At 37.6% G+C, this 18179-nt stretch overlaps 1 protein-coding gene across 1 annotated transcript in view; it reads left to right on the forward strand.

Annotated features, from left to right (window-relative positions):
• Nucleotides 1-2497: 2497 nt before the first annotated feature.
• The window catches only part of LOC122810356 (putative sodium-coupled neutral amino acid transporter 8), a 755867-nt gene continuing 740185 nt past the window's right edge, over nucleotides 2498-18179 (forward strand). Inside the window, exon 1 of the mRNA XM_044081937.1 lies at nucleotides 2498-2578. The gene's annotated coding sequence lies outside the window, so the exon portion shown is untranslated. The remainder of the gene's footprint in view (nucleotides 2579-18179) is intronic.

Here is an 18179-nt window from a genome sequence, read left to right on the forward strand (position 1 = left end):
CTAAGTATACATACTGTATATGGATATCCTGCGACGCTCTGAGATCCTGTGCAAGATTACTTTTGCTGTCTTGGGCCCATTGAGTGCCAGGATAAGCTCTGGCTCCCCTGTGACCCTCAGCTGTATAAATTGGGCATCAGAGAATGGATGAGTGTTGGTCATGCTGCTTTTCTAAAACACAGCATATACACAGTAGCAGTGATATTTGAGTGAGCTTTTTAAGTAATTTAACTGTTTGGACTGACATACAAGATTTGCCTAATCAAAAGATAACCTAAACAGTAAGCTAGTTTCTCTGCTGGTATAGAAAGTATAGTGTTATGATTGAAAATGACTAATGCAGGATGCATGCGCAATGAATCGATGTTCAGCACATTTGATCAGGGTTCACAAATTGCTTGCAGTTAGAATTATACTATTTCTTGTTTATTAAATAGCACAGTTAAGTAGCACTGGTTAGGAAAACTTTTTGAATAATGCTTATGATTATAACTTTTATGCATTGTGCTTCAGTTACAAAGATTTCCATGGTCTAACCTCATGGACCCTCGGCAATATTGTACTTGAGGGCCTCAACAGACGCGCAGTAGCAAGCCCCGCCCCCGTGCTATTTCATAATCGGGCACTAATGAATATGCATTCCCTCAATAGTGACACTAGCATATGTCTATTTTACACAATAACATTCAAACCTAACGCCACTTTACATGCATCACTACCTTAAAGGTCATTCAAAAGCTCCAAGCAGGATGAATTTTGCAATGAAAAAGGCAAAGTGAACTACACAGAAATACTTACAAATATTAAGATCGCCAATGGAAGGATCTTTACAGCAGACTGGTGCTATTAAGGAAAATACAGAACACACCAAAGATTATAAGTTAACCAAATGAAAACATTTAACTGTGTTACAGTTCAATGTGTGTATATGGTAAAAGCCAACCTAATCCTTTGTCACAAAATGTAATTAAATTACAAAACCTAGTTAGCCATTAAAAAACACTGCAATAAAACATATTTTTCTATCACAGCAAATGCAAAAGTTGTAATACACACGCAACTGGAGCAATTTACATTCTGGTAGCAGTTACACCATACTATTTTTGTGACAAAGAAAACTTATGAAACTTTCCCCAAGAAACATTAGCAACACTAGAACATCTTGCATACTGCTACATATGAAAAATATGGCTTACAGCTCGGCAAATATGACTGATTGAATTTAGTCTGGAAAATTAAGTGTCCTACTGTGGTGACATTCCTGCTGAGGTGACTTACATGCCAAAGCACTGCCAGCCACTTGGAAAAAGAGCTCTTCATTCTCTGCATACAAATGGGGAGAACAAAACTTGTAAAAACTCCAAATGGTAAGGTTATGAACTTGATATTTCTCTAAAGGACAACACTTCAGCTGTACTGCAAGGACAGGTTTACTACTTCTGTTCTTCTTTTTGCACCTCCCATAAAAGTTATTCCCAAAGGCATTTAATTTACTTCTCACCAGCTGATTAGAATGCCATGTCAGTCATGGCTCATTACATATGCAGACCTGGTCAGCAATCATTCGTGACACGCCCACTTCTGCGCGAAATGCAAGGTAAGGCCTTCAAGTACAATATCGCTGGACCCTCCTTGAAGGCTGTTGGTTGGGGTTTATTGTTTCCACTAATAAGAATTGTGGTGTAAGATTCTGTGCTTGAGTATGTAAACATGCCTGTATCAATGCATTCTGTGACATCACACATATTATGTTATAAGCCTGATCATTCTTAAACCCTGCATTTCTTTTTTATTTTTTTGGATGCTGGCATAATGTAGATCACATTCACAATCTTAGTGTCACTTGCTGGTTGGTTTCCCTTACTAAACGTGTATGATTTGTCTAAGTTATACTGTGCTTGTTAATGCAATTTTCAACGAACGATCGTTGTGCCACACTACATACAGCTCAATATGATAGGGTAGCTGTTCTAGCAATTCCAAAAAAGTTGTTTTCGTTTCCGCACCCTGTTCCCATGCCAGTCATTGAGGCCACGCCCACTTTGGCACTGAACTTGATGCGAGATCAACACTGATCAATAAACTTGACAGGTATTAAAAACTCTGTAATAAGTAACTCAATATTATTTTATAAATATTTAACATACCTTTAACTATTTGCTGTTAGTCCATTGATATTACTCTCACAGAAAGCATATTGGCATAGAAAATAAAATAGTTTACCTTACACTTTCAGAAATGCGCGTTCTCCTTTAAATATTTACTGTTTTATTGCAACATTAGTTAACTGTTACTGCCATTCTAATCAACCTTATATAGAATTACATCTCTAAATACGTTTTGAAGTATACTTTCCTTTTTTTATAATAAAAGAACATAGAAAGTATGTTTAAGTAATCTACATTAACATAAGGATTTCTTTTGTTTCGGTTATTTTATTTGTTCCGTCACAGTGTTCTAATTTTAAGCTTTTTTTTTCAGTTTCAAAGTTTCGGACACTTCTGGTTGCTCGCATGGCTTCAGGTTCACTTTCCACATCGCATGTAGCTCGTGGCTCCGTTTAAAATCATGGAACAAGGTAAAATTTTCATTTTAAAGGCGGAAAATGGGTTGTTAAGATGTTGTTTAATGCTGTAGAAAGCTCGGGACTGCATATCTGCAACATAATCAGTTTAAATTACCAACGGATAAATCTGACAGCTTTAAAAACTTTATGAGTAAGTAACTAAATGATTATTAAACTAATTTAACAAGCAGCATTAAAACATCTAAAATATTTTAAAATACAAGAAGTGTAATCATAACTCTCAAGTGTACCTCATTTTGAGGAACGTTCCTCATTTGGGGTCTTAAAAAGTTAATGTTCCTCGAAGTTCTACATTGAAAGGGTCTGTCACACATTCAGTGTTAGCAATATTTTAACTGATAATTGGTAAATAGAACTGAATCATATTATTTCATTAAAAGATCTATAAGTAAAATTATCACATCTTAGTCATCCTAGGAGGTTCCTAGTTGAAGTCGTTAGTAAGCTATTAGTAAGTGTTCCACAGTTTGCCCATTTGATCCATATTATGAGAGGTAATGTTCCTCATTTTGGAGATGAAAGGTTGAGAGCTATGAGTGTATTATTAATAAAATTATTTACATTTACATATGCATATAAGAAAACACGTTATTAAAATCCTATTAAACAGTTACAACACACAAGTCTAGTCATTGACTCTTATCTAAAAGAAAATTCTCTGTCAGCTTTATTATTTTCTTATAAACAAATTATATGCTGGTATCTGAATGAACAACAATCAAACAAAGTTAAAGCATTGTACTGTAACTTGTAATACCATTGTAATAAAATATTATTTTACCATAGCAACACAAATTACTACAGTAATTACCCTTATTACTGTTTAAACAATTATCAGCTTAGTGAAACAAATGGAATTACCTCAGAAATTTTGTGTCCTTCTGTAACTTTTGAAGCAATATTTGTTTTCATATGGAATGGTGTCAAAAATAAAGACAAATCACCAAAAAAAAAAAAAAGATAAATTATTATTTTTCATTGAGATTGTTTTTATTATTTCCTTTTGTTGACCATCCAGTTTTAATTGCATGTCATTTTAAACTTACGAAGGACCAATCCATTTCTTCTAATTTGTCTAGAAGCTTGTTTTTTTGTGTGTGAAGTCCAGGGCTTCATCCAGCGAGTTAAATGTCTTGGCTTCATCCATTTTCATCACTTGCGAGTTAAATGTCTTTCCAAACACCATCATATTGGGTGACTTCAACTACCCAAGCATAGACTGGGAACATTACTATAGCCCACACCAGCACCCTGGTTCCTCCTATCTTCATTCATAAACTCAAAATGTGATGGAACACTTGAGTCACCCAAACACAGAGGGAAAAATACCTTTCAGTTTCATCATCACACACATGGGGACACCTGGTGAATTGCGCGAATATATTATCCAGGTAGACCATGTTCTACCCTTCATTAATCTCCACATCCCACCAATCCACCCCCAACCCCCAAAAAAAGACCACAGTGAAGAACTCAAAAAAGCTCTTTCCACTAACTAGACTCTGGAGGGAGAAGGCTCAGTCAGGCCCACAACCCCAAAACCACTGGGGACTGCCTGCTGAAAATGCACACCTCATAATTCCTCATCACTACACTGGAATAAAATCAAGAACATAAGGACCACTAATCCAACACCCAAAGCCGACGTGGGTGGACCCCACCTCCCAGCATCCCCAACAACAAACAAAAGAACTGCATAGAGGAGACATAAAAGTCACAAAAAAAGCATCAAAGATAAATAGATAAGGCAAAAAGCACCTCATCACAAATACAAATAGGCCACTCACTCAAAAAATTCTCTAAAAGAAAAAAGAACAAAATCAAGGCAAGATCACTAGCTTACCTTATGAAGGTTAGAGATGGCAACTCAGAAATAACTCGAAAGCAACAAGAAATGAAAAAAAACAAAAAAACAGTGAACTCACAAAAAACTGACTGCACAGTCAGGTGCAGTTTCTCAAAGGAAGAATTCCTATCCACCAGAGCTAGCCCACCCAAACATCTCAGATGCCAGGTAAGAGTTGCCTCTCCAAGAAACAACTGCTCATCAATAAAGAACGGAACAATGGGAATGAACATGTCACTTAATTCAATGAGACTAATAAGCCCACACATGATAAGGCTGACAATCAGGAGCTTGCATTTGACATCATAGCGATACCCTTAACGCATCTAAGCGACAGCCACCCTCCCACTGTGGGCCCACGGCACCAAGCAAACCACACCCCATAGTGCTGACCAAGCTCCTGAGATAACCACCAAATGACTACCTAGAAAAAAACAATGGCACTCATGGGACTATAAATAAATGCAGAAGTCTCAAGTTGGACACTGATTGGCTCATATTTCAGCAGGGCAATTCCCTTGTCTTTAACTGAAAGTTGTCTTTTCCAAGAAGTCACTCTGCTGTTCAAAACAGTCACTAAGGGCACATATGAGGGTAAGGCAGTAGCCACATATCACAATTGCCCTCCCGGAGGCGGGGCATCCAAAAAACCTCACCAGCTTAGATGTAAATAATCATAAACCAAGATCCCCATAACAGGGCTCAAGGACAGAACCCACAGGGTTAAGAGCTGTGCACACACAGGGTTACTCCTGCTCCTGCCAAGCTCAGCTCCCACACCGTGACACTGGGAGACCCTCGAAGTAAGTGATTGTCCTTCTGGCACTTAGGCAAGCATATTCTGAGGTGCAGCTGATAATATTGATTGACTCAGACAACCAAGGCATATAATGTTCCAGACCATCACACACACACACTCAGACAGGTCTCATAGAAATGGATAACTGGTGCTAGACAGGATAATCTAAATGGAAAAAACAAAAAATGTATAAATATAATGCTTAAACATAAACTCATACCCCTAATTAATCTCCAGGTGTAAATCCCACATTAAGGGAAGAAGATAGAAAAAGGGATCAGGGGACAACAGTACCCTGGCTCTGACAGTACACTTTTGAGGCAGTGGTCTGGTCCCAAGTCCCCATTAAGCCAGGACCCATTCAGTGAAGGATCACATGAAGATCAGGAGGTTTGTACCCATGACTTATCACTCACCTATCAGATGAAAGAGTATAGCCCTCCTAGGAATGTGCCTTAAGCCCCAACACCTGGAGTTGGAAAACCCCCCAAAAGTTCCTCACCAAAAGGAAAGAATGACTCATCAAAACAACTGCATAACTCGAAAGAAAACCATCCTATAGCTAAGTGATACACCGTCTGCTCAGAATTGATCTGTGCCTGACATACAAAGGCCATGTCCAACCCAGAATTAATGGACATGCTCCACCTCAAAAATCAAAATCCAAAAGAACCCAATGAGCAAGAGACTTAGACCACAAAACTTGATATGAAAATAACGCGTGCTGGAAACACATTCATCACCAGGAGACTCTGAGATTCATGGAAGAGAAACCCAGTCCAGCCAAGAGGGGCTACTTCACTGACCACAGAGTCTCTTGTGAGGCAGTGGGGAGGAGATAAGTAGGTCACCAAGTGGGAATGAATGGAGTGTGAGTGATGGACAGTAAGAGCATGGAGTCATAAATGGAACATAGCTCATCTGAGGAAAAACCTTCAGCTAAGAAAATTCAGATTTTTGCAGGAAATAGGATTTTAACCCTAATGTTTGATTTCTTAATACTTTTGATTAATGGAACACAGTTTTTCCTTTGTGAAATTACTGCAGAAGAGTAGTCATCGAATCCGATTGTTTTACCATTAATGTTTTTGGAGTTAGACCAGGCTGTTTTCAAGACCAGATCTTTATCTTGTGTGGAAAGAAACTTAACAATTATAGATCTCGTCGTAGAAATGGGTTTTTACTGTAGCATTGTTTGGAAAGAGATCTGCATGCACTTTCTATTCCAAAGGAAAGAGTCTCTGGCAAATTTAAAAATTTTGGAAGCCAAGTATTCAGAAAGTGTAGCATATTATTATCTTCTTTCTCTGGAACACCATATATTCTTATATTATTCCTTCTGGACCTGCTTTCAAGATCATCTACTTTTTCCATAAGTAAAGTGTTCTGTTTCAGTAAGAACTCAACTTGACTTTCATTTTTGCCTGGCAGTTCAAAATTTATTTATTTTATATTTATTTATTTTATATTTGTTGACCGTTTTTGTCCGACTGGGCTACAAATGTCCATTTTCAGCAGAGGCCCGAGGAGAAAAGCTCCAACAGAAAATAGAAATTTTACATATTGAATACTTATAGAAATACATTCATCAGTACCACAGATTACTGCATTACAGTGCCACACATTACATTCATCAGTACCACACATTATTGCATTACAGTGTCATACATTAAACTGTGGCAAGTGAAATACATAGAAATACCTTCATCAGAGGGATACATTCATAATTACATATTATATACATAATAGTGCAATAGTTACATAGCTGAAATATTTTACTAGTTATATTTGTACAGTGATGTACCAAGAGGAGAAGATAAAATAGTAAGTTTGTTTATTGAAGGGGAGGAAGAGAGAAGAGAAGTAGAAGGTTATAGGGGAGTGTTTATGGGGGATAATTACATTGGCAAGTCCATTTTTCATGAAGGTTTTTTTGTAGCTGTTTTGAATTGATTGGGATGTTCAAGGGATCTTATATCTAGTGGTAGGCTATTCCAGGCCTTGGAAGGGTTAAAGCTATAGACTAGGTGACCCATTTTGGTCCTTGGTTTGTAGATTTTTAGTAGGCCTTGTTCAGAACTGCAGAGTAATCTAGTGGGTAGGTAATGAGAGATTAGAGATGAGATAGTTGGACAGAAAGAGGGTTTGTAGAGAATGGAATGAATAATATGAAACTGATTATACTGAAGCAGGTTAGGTAATTCTAACAAATTTAGTTCTTTTCGTGAGAGACAGTGATGAGACTTGTAAGAATTTTGGGCAGCAAGTATGGCAATCCTGTTATAAGTTGTTTCTAACTTGTTTAGTAGTCCAGTGTTGGGGCTGGTGAGAATTTGGGAGCTATAAAGTAAAGTGGGCAAGAGGTAGGCATTTGAAAGGGTTAGTTTTGCTAAGATATTTTTTGTTTCTATAGAGGAGACCTAGCTTGAGATGTGTTTTTCGTATACAATTATTGACGTGTAAATTAAGGGTTAGCCTATCATCAATAGTAACACCTAAGAGTTTTGCACTGGTGTCCACCTGTATTTGAGTATTATTTTATGACAGTATGGAGAAGGAAGACTTTATGTGGTTAAGGTTTTTAGGGAGAAAGTATTAATTTTTTTTTTTTTTTTTGGATTTAGGATAAGTTGGTTTTCAGATAGCCAGTTTTCTACAGAGTTAAAAGAGGACTGTGTGTATTATTTTAGTTGAGTTGGTGATTCAGCAAAAGTGATGTGTAGAATAATCTGTGTATTGTATCAGTGAGGATCCAGGACAGGAAGAGTAGAAAAGGTTGGTAAAGATGTTAAAAAGAAGTGGCCCAAGAATGGAGCCTTGTGGAACACCCGTTTTAACAGGAAGAAGAGGGGAGAAAGCTGAGAGCCATTTGACTGATTGGAGTCTATCAGAGAGATAGCTGTTAAAACAAGATATGGTGGATGGAGAGAAGTGTAAGTTTGCTAGTTTAAGGAGAAGAAGTTTATGACAGACTGTATCAAAGGCTTTAGAGAGGTCAATGAAGAGATAGGAAATAAGTTTGTTACTGTCTCTAGCTAGTGATACAGAGTTTAGGAAAGACAGGAGAGCTGTTGTAGTGCTGTGCATGGGATGAAAGCTATGTTGGGTAGGTGTGAGTGGATTTTCTTGCAGAAGTTAGTGTAAGACCTGATTATGTATCCATTTTCCAGAATTTTGGAAAGTGGTGAGAGTATCGCGATGGGTCTAAAATTAGTTATATCTGTGGAGTTTCCTTGTGTATGTATTGGGAGTAAAATTGCTTGCTTCCAGAGACTGTGTGGATGATTCTGAAAAAAGTTAAGAACAGAAGAATTTTCTTTCTTCCCTAACCTGATAAAAGCTTTTCCATCCTTGTCACAGAGAATAGGGGTCACAGAGAATAGGGTTATCATTCTTAATATGTTTAGCAGTAGAAAGTTTATGTAAATATATCACTGCAGGATCTGATTTGGAATATTACTGAACAATAATTTGTATCAGAAAGGAAACATTCAGAAGAACAAGATGCCCCTTCCAGTCTCTTACATTAAAATGTGGTGATAGAATAAAGGGGGGCTTTTTTTTTTTAACAGTCAACAGTCAAAAAAAAAAAAAAATAAAAAGGATTCAAGATATCCCTAATCCCTTTAGAAGTCCATGTTTTTTTTCTATTCAAGGACTAAAGTAGAAGGCACACACTACACTTCTCTGGTTTTTTTCTTGGAACTCTCTAAAAAGACCACCAACCCATGGCAGGGCACTACAACAACAGAAAACAACTCTCACCTACAGTAGGCTTTCATTCCCTACTTTCCTCCAGACCCACAAAAGTGGGCTGTCCCCCTGCCTGGGATAACAAACAGCCACACAAAAGTGACTAATTCTCCAGTCAGTGATATTTTAGTTTAGGATTACATTCACACTCCACAGTCTCTCCTACATTTAGCACATTCCATCCTCCCTCTGTCATGTCTATGCTGTTGATTGGATCCTTTGGATTAAAAAGAGGGAAAAGAAAGAAAAACATCAGGAGGGGTATCATCATCCACAGCCCTTCCATGGGAACATCCCAAGTAGCAAAATGCATGTAAAAATTAGGTGCAGCAGGCAGTGTGCAGCAGCAATACCTCTTGCTTGACTGACCACTATGCACTATCACTGACCCTGACAACTGTCAATCCAGTAAACTGTCAACCATCAGTAACCATCCCCACCAACTGCCCAAAGGCAAAGGTCTTTGCTATCTCAGTCTTAGTGGTTGTAAGTGGTACACCAGTGGGACTGTGAGACAATGGTGAGCAGTCCACTGAGCCTAGTCTGTTCACAGCAGAGTTGCCGATCAGCATCTGAGAGTTGCCCCAACAGCATCTGAGAACTCAAGACCCAAAACTTTATATTTTCAGATGCAGAAGTATATTTCTTGCAGATGGGAGAGTATAATCTGTTAAGCACCAAGTCTAAAAGAGGCAAGGCAGCAGGAAGAAGGGTGAAGGGTCAGTAAAGTGACAGTCAAAAAGCAAAACACAAGAAGTAAAAGTCCAGTTTTGAGGTAAAAATGACAGTCACTTTTTAAAAAATCACCATTTTGCTTGCCCCCAAAATGGATTAAAAAATGCAATGCAATCAAAAAAAAAAAGAAAAAAAATGAAACTTTTTTTCACAAGCATTCTGAACTGAAAACATATCCCTTTACATGCAAAGTCAGTCTATATTATAACCTAGCAAAACACAGTATTTCCTCAAAAAAAAATGTTAATGGCTTCCAACTATCATGTCTGACCAAGAAAAGTCTAGCCCTGTTGGATTCTGTGAGCTCCAGAATAATGCAAGCCTACAGGAATAATGGAAGTTGCTCTCAAGGTTTGTGAAGTTGGCCACCTGGTCATATTCTTAGCAAGATATAATGTACAGTTGCATATATAGCTATAGATGTTTGACTTTCACACTACCTCAGTAGCATATGGATTCTGTGCCTGCAAAATCCCAACTCTGTTGGCTTTCCAGAGCTCAGAATCCCCTCCTCTGCCTCTGTGTAATAGGGGATTAGCTAAGCCACTCCCATCAGGGCACACTTAACCCCTGTCACAGAGAGTCAGTTATTCAGGCTTTTAGTGCTAAGAAGGATGAATCAAGAAGCACCAGAAGCAAGAATTGCCTGAAGCCAATGAATTCACAGCCATAATAGAATCAACACAAATAAACAAAGACAGCCAAAAACACAAGGTTGGATACCATTGAACTATATACAAAATAAAGGGGATGGTGGATGGGTGCTGCCAATGAGGCAGTGTGAAATTCAAAATCTACTTTTACAGGTAAATAGAACTTATGCAAGTCTACTATGTTCATCATTCACATTGCATCAGTGCATATGGGTAGATCCCCAAAGCCTACCCTACCTGGGAGGAGGAAGGATAAGGATCCATAAGCCCCAGGAGAATGGTCCTCACAAAGCCTACTCTAGAACTTGAGAAAGAATCACATTTGTAGTACTTTGTAAAGGTATGAACAGAGAACTAAGTTACTGCCAGTAGAATAAGATTAGGGTAGGAAAAGAACCTGAATGGACTTCTCAAGTAGTACACTGAGGTGCTTTTACATTGTTGTTTGTTTATTTTGTGGAATAGGTAGATCCCATTGAGCCTATGATTCCTTTGCAGGGAATGTCCTAGAATGTAATTTGTCAAAGGAATTTGATAAAAACACTGGAAAAAATTTGGTTATGTATCAAAGACATACTACCCTGGATGCTCAGTAGCAAACACTGGAAACATTTTGGTTATGTATCAAAGACATACAACCCTGCATGCTCAGTAGCAAACCTCACCATTCCTCCACTCATCTCATGAATATACTGCCAGACTGATGGTCAGGCATGTTCACCAATGCATTAATTTAACAACATATGCCAACCATTTCTGCTTAAGTTAATAACATGTACAGGCAATCAAAAATGCCTCTGATATTACGTATAGAGAAATTCCCTATGTTTCTGCATTACATTGACTGATAGTACACACAGCATAACAGAACTGCAGTTTATATTTGCAAACATCTTAATAGCCTTAGTTGTTTGCATGGATTTCAAATCTGCCCTGCACTTTTATGTTATACGTTCTGTTCTCAGGTGATTGTTGTGTCATTACCTATTGTGGTTGAAAGGAGCTATTTTTATCATTTTCAGTAAAAGTACAATAGAGTGTTTGCTGTTTTGTTTTCCCCATGGCTTGGTCATAGCTGAAAAGAGTATTCGGTTTGATCTACTTTTGTCAGTGACATATGTAAACACTCAGTTCAATGTAGGTTCAGCTTTTTTTTTGTTCAATTTATGACATTTGTAATAGAAGGAAGTGATTGATCCAATTGCCTTTTAGGCATTGCAGCTTATATTTTAAGACCAATACAATGTGCATACAAATGCCATTGACAGCTCAAGATCATTCAGCCATTTCCTTACTTTCACACTAGCCACTGCCAGTCATCGAAGCTACACCCAAACCACACCCAAACATGTGTAAAAATGATAGGGTAGTGCATTCTTGATAAATAACCAACATTTCTCTACTGTACAGCCTATGATGACTAGTAAATATCAAGCTCGTGTCAGCCAAAAACTCTTGAGCCAAGGCCCTGCCCAGAATGCTCTGCTCCCTGTTACCTCAGATAGAGTTTGCAAGTTGATAGACAAAAGTAGAGGCTACCTCTGGTCATAACAGACCTACAATAAAGGAGTATACGAGATCAACCAGGAACCTCCGGAGGGAGACGGGGGGTGGGAAGTAATGAATGAATGAAGATCAACAACAAAGATGAAACGTTATGGTAAGACATAACTTCTTTATCTGATGTTGTTAATCTTCGTTCATTCCTTACTGATGAGACAGAGTCCCCAGCTACCTGTATCCCTGGGTGACCCTCATGAAAGGACATTCCTGAGCACCATGGAGCCAAAATAAGCTCTACCTCTGGAGGCCAAATCCAATTTGTAATGAAGAATAAAGGTATGAGGTTTGGCCCAAGTCACAGCTGAGCAAATATCATTGAGGGAAGCCTTAGCATGAAAAGCTGCTGAAGTTGCCATAGATCTTGTGGAATGTGCTTTCACTCTGTGAAGCAAGGTGACATTGTTTTTGTTGTAGATAAAGGTAATACAATTTCTTAACCATAAAGACACAGGTTCAAAGGGGAAAGCTGTTAGAGCTTGCAGAACCAAGGGCAAATCCCAAGGTTGTACCGATTCTTTAAAGGGAGGTTTTAAGTGAAGAACCCTCTTCTAGAAACTTTTACAGAGTCTATGTGACATAAGCAAAAGATCCTGAAAACCAATGTGGAAATTTGAAATGGCAGCTAAATACACACAGGTAGTAGAGGCAGATACCCCAGAGTAACTAAAAATCACAAAACTAGCAGCTGACTGCCTGCCCGCTGAATACCTAAAGATAGCAGCTGATGTCCTAGCTTATCCTATTTCCATATTAATCAACTGCTCCATATTTGAATCCTATGTACCTGCGCTATGGAAAATATCACACATCATTCCCCTTCACAAAGGTGGCCCCTCATCTGACCTCTCCAACTACCGCCCCATTGCCATCCTCTCCCCCCTCTCCAAGATACTCGAAAAATGCATCAACTCACAGGTCTCCAATTTCCTCCTTAACGATAACCTCCTCTCCAATACCTAGCATGGTTTCAGACCACACCACAGCATGACAACTGCTCTCCTCTCCTTCACCAACACTATCCTCCATCACAGAAACAATGGCCTCCTCTCCTCTGCTGTATTTATGGATCTATCTAAAGCTTTTGACATTGTGTCACACAATCTACTACTCTCTGCTGTATCTGACCTCTCTTTCTCCACACCAGCCGCAAACTGTTTCCACAGCTATCTACAAAGCCGCCAGCAATTGGTCATCTGGGACAACAAGCTATCCCCTCACCTCCCTGTTACTCTCGGGGTGCCCCAAGGCTCTATTCTTGGCCCCCTACTTTTCTCCCTTTTCACCAACAACCTGCACACTGACACCAAACATGCCTCCCTCATACAGTATGCAGATGATTCCACCCTGATCTGCTCAGCCCCAACTCTAACAGAACTCCAACAGATTGCCCAAGAATCTTTCTCTTCAGTTGAAAGCTGGCTATCTAATGCCCAGCTTATCCTCAATCCAAATAAAACCAAACTCATCATCTTCCAATCCACCAATTCTATCCCAAACACCCCACATTTCACTATTCAAGCCAAGGATAATACCTCCATTTCACCAACTGCCCACACAAAACTACTTGGCGTACAGATAGACAATAATCTCAAATTTGACACCCACATATCACTAACAAAAAAGTTCACAAAAAATGGGTGCCTTATATAGAAGCCACCAATACCTCACCAAACCAGCAAGAATCTCTGTCGCCAATTTCCAACTAATCTCCACCCTACTCTATGCATCACCCATACTTACTAATCTTAGACAGTCAGACCTACACAAACTCGAAGCCTGCTACAATAAAATTGCAAAATTTGCCACTGGTGCCTCTTACCGCAGTCACCACTGTGTCTCCCTTAGAAATCTTGACTGGCTTGAACTCCCACAACTCCTACACCAAACTCAACTCACATTTGCTAATAAACTAGTAAACCACCCTCTCCATATCCCATCACTCCATACAATTCTCAAACCCTACAACTCTTCTAGACCACTACACTCCTGCAACAAAAATCTACTCCAGGTCACCAAAGCCAAAAACTCAGCAGGTGAAGCACTTTTTTCCTGCGCTATATCCAGGCACTGGAACAGCTTTCCCATTGCTATAACTACCCTTCCTTCCTGTAGTTTTTTCAAGACTGCACTTAAATCTCACCTAATTTCTCACTGGCTTTGTCCTTGTCCAAACTCTGACTAACAACCCCCCCCTTTCAACCCTTCTCTTCTTTCCCAGATTTAGATAGAGTATCCTCTCTATCACTATAAAACTGAACTGAAGATTACTCACTGCTTGTTAATCCTTCCAAGATTTAGTTATCGTTTAGTCTGTTATTATTGTTATCTAGTCATTGTCTAGAAAAGTTGTAGCACTGTGTTTTACTTCTTATTTCTCAATGTTTGTAATTAGAGCTTACTACTCGATTGTACCGATTTTGCTCCTGTATTACTCCACATCATGATCACTTCTACTGTATACATACCTTTATTGTTTTCCCATTTACCATGTCTTTCTGTGGAGCTTTTCTCCTCGGGCCTCTGCTGAAAAAGGACCTGTGTTCAGTTGGAATTTAAAAGAGAAAACTTGTAGAGAAAACCAGTTTAATAAAAAGCAAAGCTTTCAGGCGTAACCCTTCTTCAATACTAATACATTCAAACACTAAACTCTAGAAGCTTAAATACAGGTCTAGAATCACATGACCAGCAGCCAAACGAAATCATGTGACAGGAAACAAATTATAAATTAAAGACATATACATATAAATATATTAAAAGATGTGTAGATACACAGTATAAAATATTTACTTTACAATATTACGTAGCTTAACTAACACAGGTTTTAAACTGACAGTGCTATTTAAACCAGGATGAGTGTCAGCAGCTAATCTCAATATCCATTCAAATTCTTTGAGCTCAAGGCGGTTGTTGACATCACCACCTCTTTCATTTGGACATAGAGCATCAATCACTCTAAACTTAAATGTATGTGTTTCACCACAAGTTTTAATATGTTTACATAGTGCATTATTGTTACAATTTCTCCTAATTTCAGAATTATGGTCTATAACACATTCCTTAAGCTTACATATTGTTTTTCCCACGTAAAATGAACTGCATGAAATGCAGGTAGCCAGATAAACCACAAAGGTGGTATTACAAGTAGTTGTAATTTTAAAATTAAATACTTGTCCATTGGCAGGATGAGTGAAAATATCACTACCATTCCCTAAGATGTAAGCACAGGCAACACAGTTAAAACATGGAAAAGTACCAGTTTTAGCAGCCAATTGTGTATAACAGGGTCTATAAAAATCTTTATAACAGAATAAACTTTTAATCGTCCTCATATTTTTATATGTAAAATGTGGCTTGGTGCCCAATACAGTTTTTAGTTCATCCAATGCCATCAGAATGGGCCAGTTCCTGTTAATAATTTGTCTAATTGAACTTGACCTACCATTAAAAGTTGTGGACGCCTTATTTCATGTTGAGTAATGGTGTTATTACACTGACTATCTGTGAGGCTTGACCTATCTTCCAAAAAAGTTGGTATAAGTGATGTCTGCCTAGCTTCCATTACATCAGATTTAAGCTTGGATAATAAATTCATATCATATCCACTAGAAAAAGTCCTCTACCATATTATCAAGTTGTGAAGCAAATGTAGTATTATCAGTAGTTAGTCTACTTGCTCTAATAAATTGTGATTTTGCTACACCTTTAAAGACATGTGGCGATGCATACTACTGTGATGCATATCTTCCATTACTAACATCCTTTCTATAAATACTAGTGTTTAATATGCCATCATTCAATTGCAGTTTGACATCTAAAAAACATATGCTGCTATCAGACACATCCATTTTAAATTTCAAAAAATTACTACTAGAATTTAAATAATCAATGAAAATATTCAAATCATCCAAAGTACCATTCCATATTAGTAGACAATCGTCTACAAATCGCTGATAGAAACTAATGTTACTAAGAAATAGATTTTGTGCATTAAACAAATAATTGCATTCCCATGAGACCGATTGTCTCTGGAGGTGGTTGGGTTACTGAACCCATATCAGTTTATTTGCATTGGCAATTAGAAGTTTATTTACCTAAATGTAGTTCTATTCTAAAGGATACTTGTGATTTATTGTCAAAGCTACGGGTATGGTATAATAATGTAAAAACTGATTTAAATACCAAGAAATATTATTTAGTGACGCTTGATATCATGTCCCTCTTCACAGTTATCCCCAATGATGTGGGAATATAACTACTTAGAGAATTTTTGTCTTCTCAACCTAGTCCTGACCATAGGCTCATTAGTAATATCTGTTGCCTTATGGATGTAGTTCTGAGGAACAATGTGTTTATGTTTAATAATACCTTATTTCTTCAGTTAACAGGCGTATGGGCACATCCGTAGCAAATCCTTACGCCAATTTAGTGCTTTACCAATGGGAATGCAATTATTTGTTTAATGCACAAAATCTATTTCTTAGTAACACTAGTTTCTATCAGCGATTTGTAGACGATTGTCTACTAATATGGAATGGTACTTTGGATGATTTGAATATTTTCATTGATTATTTAAATTCTAGTACTAATTTTTTGAAATTTAAAATGGATGTGTCTGATAGCAGCATATGTTTTTTAGATGTCAAACTGCAATTGAATGATGGCATATTAAACACTTGTATTTATAGAAAGGATGTTAGTAATGGAAGATATACGCATCACAGTAGTATGCATGCGCCACATGTCTTTAAAGGTGTAGCAAAATCACAATTTATTAGAGCAAGTAGACTAACTACTGATAATACTACATTTGCTTCACAAGTTGATAATATGGTAGAGGACTTTTTTTCTAGTGGATATGATATGAATTTATTATCCAAGCTTAAATCTGATGTAATGGAAGCTAGGCAGACATCACTTATACCAACTTTTTTGGAAGATAGGTCAAGCCTCACAGATAGTCAGTGTAATAACACCATTACTCAACATGAAATAAGGTACGTCACAACTTTTAATGATAGGTCAAGTTCAATTAGACAAATTATTTACAGGAACTAGCCCTTTCTGATGGCATTGGATGAACTAAAAACTATATTGGGCACCAAGCCACATTTTACATATAAAAATATGAGGACAATTAAAAGTTTACTCTGTTATAAAGATTTTTATAGACCCTGTTATACACAATTGGCTGCTAAAACTGGTACTTTTCCATGTTTTAACTGTGTTGCCTGTGCTTACATCTTAGGGAACGGTAGTGATATTTTCACTCATCCTGCCAATGGACAAGTATTTAATTTTAAAATTACAGCTACTTGTAATACCACCTTTGTGGTTTATTTGGCTACCTGCATTTCATGCAGTTCATTTTACGTGGGAAAAACAATACGTAAGCTTAAGGAACGTGTTATAGACCATAATTCTGAAATTAGGAGAAATTGTGACAATAATGCACTATGTAAACATATTAAAACTTGTGGTGAAACACATACATTTAAGTTTAGAGTGATTGATGCTCTATGTCCAAATGAAAGAGGTGGTGATGTCAACAACCGCCTTGAGCTCAAAGAATTTGAATGGATATTGAGATTAGCTGCTGACACTCATCCTGGTTTAAATAGCACTGTCAGTTTAAAACCTGTTAGTTACGTAATATTGTAAAGTAAATATTTTATACTGTGTATCTACACATCTTTTAATATATTTATATGTATATGTCTTTAATTTATAATTTGTTTCCTGTCACATGATTTCATTTGGCTGCTGGTCATGTGATTCTAGACCTGTATTTAAGCTTCTAGAGTTTAGTGTTTGAATGTATTAGTATTGAAGAAGGGTTACGCCCGAAAGCTTTGCTTTTTATTAAACTGGTTTTCTCTACAAGTTTTCTCTTTTGAGTTCGTGTTTTGCAGCTGGTTTTACTTGTTCAGTTGGAATTTCCTGGTAAATAAATAAATAAATAAATAAATAAATAACATAATGTGATAAGTAATCCAAAACCACCAAAACTGGGTCTGACAAGGGGTCTAATTGTTTATTCACTGCCCATAGAGAAAACCTTTTCCATTTATTGAGATAGATTAGTCTGGTGGACGATTTATGAAATGCAATAAGAATATTGCACAGAGGGGATGAGAGGCTTTCCTGCCTGTCAATCATTTGAAGTAGAAAAACCACGCTGTCAGCTTCACGGTTGTTAGATTGGGGTAAGTCAGACCCTGCAGATGGGAGATCAACATTGGGGAT

The sequence above is a fragment of the Protopterus annectens genome, chromosome 8.part1 (genome assembly GCF_019279795.1).
Source record: "Protopterus annectens isolate FY-2018-M chromosome 8.part1, PAN1.0, whole genome shotgun sequence".
NCBI lineage: Eukaryota > Metazoa > Chordata > Ceratodontiformes > Protopteridae > Protopterus > Protopterus annectens.